Raw genomic sequence first — 7,211 nt, forward strand, 5'->3', positions numbered from 1 at the left:
TCATGGCATTACTTGAAGAAATATCAGTGGAACTTGAGCTCCTCACGAAAACCTGTAGACGTCTGAATCAATAAGGAAAATTTATGTTTTTCCATTTATCTACATGTCTTTCAGCATCATTTAGTAGTTCTGTATTACTGAGTTTCCCAAAGCTCACTCTTTTACTCTCCATTTCATGTTAAAAGAATTGATCCAGCGCAACTATCGACATCTATAATGGGAGTTCTTTTGCCTGGGATGAAGAGTACGATACAAGTGTAATTAGAGGGCATGTAGGTCACATTTGATTTTTATACTAAGTATAAATGATTTTTCAGAACTTGTATTTTAATTATAAATTATTTTATGACACCTCGAATCCGATCGGGTCACCCGCATCGGTTGGGTGTTACATGTATTCTCTTTTTTTCTTGTTTACTTGAAAGTAGAGAACTTATGTTAATGATATTTCCACTCAAACAAAAGAGGATATAGAAAGGAGTGTTTGATTGCAGCTGAAGTGACATCCAGACATGTCCATTGATGCCAAAACAAGTTCATGGAAAAAAATAGATTTTGATGAAAAGATTCTTCCAAAGCAAACCAGTCCAAGATGATGACTAGATAAGAGTTCCCAAACAATTGAATCAAATTGCAGCCTTGAAGTCAGGGGGCTATGCCATTTCCAAACGTTGTTAGGGTGCTGCTGAATGAAGTTGAGGACCAGACTTGTTAATCTCCATAGCTTCCTCCACCTCCAGCAGTGTGTTTCAGATAATTCAACAACTGTTCAACAAATTAAAATTCGTTTTGCCCTAGATCTTCCATTGTTGTTGATGTAAGCAGATTGCCTTTTACACCGGAATGTCAAGAGATGATGGATTCTGCAAACTATCATACTTAGGTTTAGGTGTGAGTATTGGATACGAATATGTATTTGACACGAGTATGATTATGTTTTCTGAGTTTTTTCATGCATATGGACTTTCTTATGTGAACTTTGGTGAAAGTCTCTGTCACGGTTATAGTAATATCCTTCTAAGTTTTTCTATATATTTAAGAGGATCCTTATAGGTCATATCCTCCTCATATACAAGTGTCAACACAAACTTTTAAAAAAACTAAAAAGTCCGAACAACATGACAGACAAATGATCTTTGGAGGTCATATCCTCGTATCTATATATCAGACGTAAATAGTTCAAGAAAAATAAAGAATCTAAATAATATAGTCCGACAATAAGAACGAGTCAAATTAACTGGACAGAGATCAGCAGCAGGATGTAGGAGGAGTCCATGAGTGCATGGCCCATCTTTGAACATACCCTTTGTCAATGGCTGTTCTCTGCATCGTTTTCTAATATTATAATGGAATTCTATCGATCATGCCACAAGTCACAGCTTTGAGGTCTACTTTTAGTTTTGCAGATACGAAAAAGCAGTGTTCCAGCAAGCGGAAAAGAGATACTTGTAATTTCATGGGCCTGTCTAAAAATAAATTGGGTCACAACTTTAATGTAAAAAGTATCGAAAGTGATGAACAATTAGTTATTTCCATGTACTTGCGGTGTTTTGTGCATGGACATTGCATGAAGCGTGTTCAAAACACAAGCAACATGTGTATATAGTTAATTTGTCCCTAACCCAAATCCAATTACTTCCGTACTTTTAAATTAGGGAGATTGGTTATAATTAACAAGAACTTGGTGGCGGAGAGCTGATGATTTTGGTGCCCAACAGCTACTGTTTATCTGGAAAGCCCACGACCACCGACGTTACTTTCAATAATGTGCCTTTTATATATATGGTCCAATAATACATTGAAAAAGGGAAGTTGCCTTCAAAAGCCATATCTGCGTTTCCCGTAGATTCACTCACTTGGGGCATATTATATATTATCAAAAGGCCACTGACATTACTTTCAGTGGGATGCTGGACTGCTTCATATATTTCAAGCTGATACGAAGAGAAGCAAACATGGCAGCTGGGCAAAGGGCAAAACTCACCAACACATCTTATTTATGTTCGAATATGCTTCGGATAGAACCGTTAAATTGGTTTCTTTAAAAAAATAAAAATGAAAAGAAAATCATCCATTCATCATGTTGGTTCAAAGATGAGTGATTCATCATCATTTCGTGTTTAATAAGGTACACTTAATTTTATTTTTTTCATATATTTATAAGAATAATGTCACATAATTCAAATGTTATATTGTTTATGCATGAATAAAGAAGCACGTGATCGTTCACGACTTTCCCAAACATTAAAGCCACACAACTGCCCAATTTTATTAAGTCCTTTTCCATGCCTGAAAATCTGATGCGGTTCCATTTCATTTTGATAATAACCATTCAAACAATCCCATGCCGTCTTTATGTTTCAAGCAAAAGAAATTCGTTCCCCTGTGCGTTTATTTATTGTATTCGTGTTATTTTTTTAAATTATTTCTATCAAATTAATTAATACTATCATATCCTTGACAAATATTTTTGTCCTTCCATGACCGAGCACACATTGAATTTTAATGCTTTCTGTGACGTCCAAAGTTATTTTGCAAACCAACACACATTTTTTATGATATCTAAAAGGCCTTTTTATTTCTTCAAAGATTCCATTTCCAGAGACAGAACAGCTTAGCTTCAACAACCTATGAATTACTATGTTGGAATTCACAATTAGGAATCACTTTGGGTTAATAACTGGATTTTGGTTTCACAGTTTGGATTTTGGTTTTTGCATTTTGACTCTCCTATGGGTTACTTTCTATGCTTTTAAAAAATAACACAAACATGATACGGAAACAGGGATTGCAACGTCCTTTGGAGTCAGTGGCATGACTTACGCAACGGTGGATCCTAATTTTTTTTTTATGGTGGACATACATATATTAATAATATGAATTTTTTAAATGAGTTGAATACAAATAAAATTTCAAAATGAATATCATCAATATAATATATAATTAATCGAAGAAAATTCAGATTTTAGATATACACATGCCCACCTTTGAAGAGCCGTGAATCTGCCACTGGATGAATGGACACACAAGTCAGAATCATACATGCATGATAGATATGATGAATGTTTAGAAGTTTTCAATTTTTAATCAGGATGGTATAAGGGGTTGAGGGAGCTATCCTTCTTCTAAAACTAATTTTTTTAAATTTCAATATAATATATATATCTTTTTATTAATAATATATTTTTATCATTGAAATTTCATAGTTCGCCCTTAACTAAAAACGTATATGTATGTCCCTACCTATAATTATAAACGCATATAAATGGATATAGTAAGGTAATAATGGAAACCAGCTAAAAACATCATTGGCCTAATATCGACAAAATTGGGGGATGTGTCTTACAAAGAAATTACCGGTGACTGAACCTTCAAGGCCACAAAACAAGCAGACAAGTTGCCTAACCATATTTCAAATCCCCACAACAGATACCTTAACCAGCAAAAGCCATTTTCCTCAATCTAATTTACTACAAAAAAGAATTGAGATAATGACATCCAGTTCAACTCTAACCATGTTGTGGATCCGATGTATTTGCCTGTGCTACTAACAGTCACAGAGTTACCTTGCCTTCATTTGTGAGAGATAGACCCGGGCCTGTATTACAGTTTTACCAATCCTGAATCCCGGAACAACGGTGAAAGCCACCCACGGTTCCAATTCCGGTGTAATATCCAACCAAAGGAATGTTTACTCATCTACACTTTCCATGTATACTTCAGAGAATCTACACCCTTTGCTTATCTGAAAGATTGATGCCCCTGGCTGGAAAGCAAAGGCTAAGCAGCGCAGAAGCCAGACCCGCTTTGCCATTTCGGCGAATAAGGTGAAAAATGTGGTGTCTGGGAATTGATAGGAACTCACCATGTCCCTACAGCTCAAATTGATGAAAAATGACGATTCCATCTTAGGATGAACGACTTGCAAGTACTTGGCACGACAGAATTTGGCGAATGTTGACTTTGGTTTCATGGTCAGATATTCCTTACATTTCAAGGATTTCAGTTCCATGAATCTGTCGAAGAAAACTTGTGGGTGTTTCTTTCCCTCCGGCATAGAGTTGCCGAAAAGAGAGAAGTAAGGGTGGTGGAAGGCCTTGAACATTTCTCTGCAAATGAAGGACTCAAATGCAAAGCATTTGTCATCTTCTTTCCAATACACCACGCCTTGTTCTATCGAACTAGCCGCGGCATTGATATCCCAGTCAGCGGACTTCATTTCATCGATCATCAGCCTGACAAAACTCTTAACGGACTTAACAGTTTGTCCAAGAATGGTAATGAAATGGCTAGGATTCAAGCTTGATAGATGAAGACTGTCGTGTACAAATAACTGACCACTTCGATTCAATCTCTTCTCCAGTAACCTGTTTTGCATATTGGATTCATCCAACTTTTCTCGAAGAAAAAATATCTGAGACTCTTCGAGCTTCAGCTGAGATTCGAATTTCTTTCCCATAATCTTGAATGTCTTTGAAAGGCCTTTCTGCTCCTGAAGATCAGTTAAAACCATTGCATGTTCTGGGGAAGGATCATACTGTTTCTTCAGGAAACACTGCTTCAGTTCTGACAATTTCTTCAAGTCTGAAACTATGGATTGATCAGCAGCTTGAATCCCCTCAGCATCATAAGGTGACTGAGCAAACTGAAGCTGAGCATATTCCGCCTTAATAGCAGAAACGGTAGCAAATATTTTTGCAGTAAGAGCTTCCAAGGCAACCCTTCTTTCAAGCTCTTCATCATGCTGTAAATTGTCGAATTTCTGAGATATTCTCTTGCCTTTCTTACTGTCGTTCCATTCTTCGGTTTCTTTTGGCTTAACCTTCTGAACCCCGTGATCAGGGACAATCCCAGCCGTAGCAGTGTGAAGGTGAAGAACTTTCGATAACATTCGAACCCGTTTACTCTTTGATGGAGTAATAGCCGATGGCTTCACCGCCTCCATCTGCAAAATATCACAAATGACAACACCACCTATAAGTCTACTACGATAGAATATCTTCAATCAACTTTTAACATACACCAATTACAAGTGAACAAAAGAATTAAGGGAGAGATGCAGAGGTGATCAGCGTGTTGACTGAAAAAAATAAAAAGCAAAACGCTTCAACACAAACCAAGATCTTTATTGGAGAATGGAATTTGCTTTTTGTTAGTTTGTTTTCACCTTTTTGAACTTCTAATTAGCCTTGTTTTGACAGAGTGAAAAAAAGGAAAACTTTTCAACAACGCGGGAAAAGAAGGTGAAGACAAATACAGAGGAGCATGAAGAACAAGAAGAGGAAAATGGATAGAAAAATCATTCAATGACACGCTCTGAAGACATGTTTTTCAACATTCACAAAGTTCAAAAAGCTCGTCTTTCCAACACTATATATGAAACTTCATTTTGGGCAAAACATTCAATGCAAGGGACGAAATCAAGCGGTGGAGATAGCCTAATAAGTATTTCCTGTAGATGTTGCACAGTTATGAATTTTGCCTACAACTTACATGTATCTTTCCTGGAATTTTACATTGAAGAGTTGAGAACTGCATTTTAATACTATAAAGCATGTCAGTTTCAGCCACATGGAAGAATCAGAAAATTTCAAAGAAAGAAAAACAATGCAGGAAAAAATGCATTATTTTAAGTATGAAAAGCTTTTCCGAAAGCATTAAGAAATTAGGAGGTGATCTAAACATACCACAAAAAGATGGTCAGGAAGGCTTAAAACTTGAGCACAAATCTAAATCAAGGTATGCTGTATTTTTATAGGATGCAAGAGACAAACAACCATACAAAATATTCTAGTTCCATATGAGCAAGGTTGACAACAGCACCCACCCCCACCCCAAAAAAAAAAAAAAACTGTGGTCCATTAACCACTAGAAATTTCCGCCAAAGTGGCAAATAATTAGCTGAGTTTTTTTGGAGGGGGAGGGTCCTTGGGGGACCAACAAAGTGAAAATTTGATATGAAACTGTTGGCAGCAATATCATGAGCTTTGCATGTTCATATGACAATTATACTCGTATGGTAACTTTTTTATTAATATAAGATTATTATAAAGTAATATATATTTTAAAAATTCTCAATCATTTAACATTGAAAGCTCAAATGTCTTTATAGTCTCTAATGCACGAACCTAAAACTTCTAAAAATAAGAACCGTCTACTGAGATAGTTTGGTTATGCACTCGTATGGTAATCTCAAATGAGTATGATTCAATTATACTCGTATGATATAACTGAATCATAAAACAAAGTTTGATGGAAAATTACATAACGAAAACATAGAATCATGCTAAATTTCATATAACAATTTTCCTAATTAATCGTTATATACTGCTCATATATGAACCTTCAGATTTTGAAACTATACAACAGTCATATAATAGTAATTAATAATAGTAGAGAATCAGAAAACAATGCACTGCAAAGTTGCTTTCTTTTTGCAGTGCAAGAGCTTTAAACATCCGTTGGATTTCTGTAACATCTTTTTATATTTACTGAGATTTGTGCCTATTTTGTCTTATAAGTAAAAGCCTTTTGCAGAATTTGTCCTACACCTACTCGCCGAAATCTAAATCTAGTTTTTAGTCGTCGGTGGGAATTACACGTGCACGTATTAGATTAAGATTTAAATGTTTAACAAATTGGAAGCTTAACCATTTTTTATTCAGTCTAAAATGTCATGAGATTTGAGAGAAATCAATTAACATGATAGGATCCTGCTTCGTGTTTTAAAGAGTTTGAAGGTTTCAATTTATGGATTCTGTTTGCTTGAGATTTACGTAACCAAAACAGTAAAGAATCGCACGGTTGTACGATAGAATAACCCAGAAACTCAATGCCGAGAAACAAGCAGAGAGTAGTACCACTAAAAATCAAAAGGCGAATTAAGGAGAAAACCAACTGGAACCCAGAAAAGAATAACGAAGTTAAGCTAATGAGAAACTGTTAGAAGAACACTTACCTTTACCTCCCCCAATGAAAATAAGATGAAAAAAAGGGAACATATATATATATATATATATATACATGCCAATCTCGAGCCCTCCTTTTCCTCAATTTATTTGGAAAAAAATAAAGACAGAATCAAACATTTTTAAAAGTACATCTGTAAATATATAATGTATTTATTTTACATGACAGAAAAGAACGTTAATCCAAAAAAAAAAAAATCCGAATTCATAGAGGGAAAATGGAGCGTGTGGAACTGAGTGACA

General features: G+C 35.4%; 1 pseudogene; it reads right to left on the reverse strand.

The window, feature by feature from the left end:
- Positions 1 to 3,289: 3,289 nt before the first annotated feature.
- LOC120161935 lies at positions 3,290 to 5,425 on the reverse strand (annotated as a pseudogene).
- Between the last annotated feature and the right edge of the window lie 1,786 nt (positions 5,426 to 7,211).

The sequence above is a fragment of the Hibiscus syriacus genome, unplaced genomic scaffold (assembly GCF_006381635.1).
Source record: "Hibiscus syriacus cultivar Baekdansim isolate YM2019G1 unplaced genomic scaffold, ASM638163v2 tig00111402_pilon, whole genome shotgun sequence".
Lineage (NCBI taxonomy): Eukaryota > Viridiplantae > Streptophyta > Magnoliopsida > Malvales > Malvaceae > Hibiscus > Hibiscus syriacus.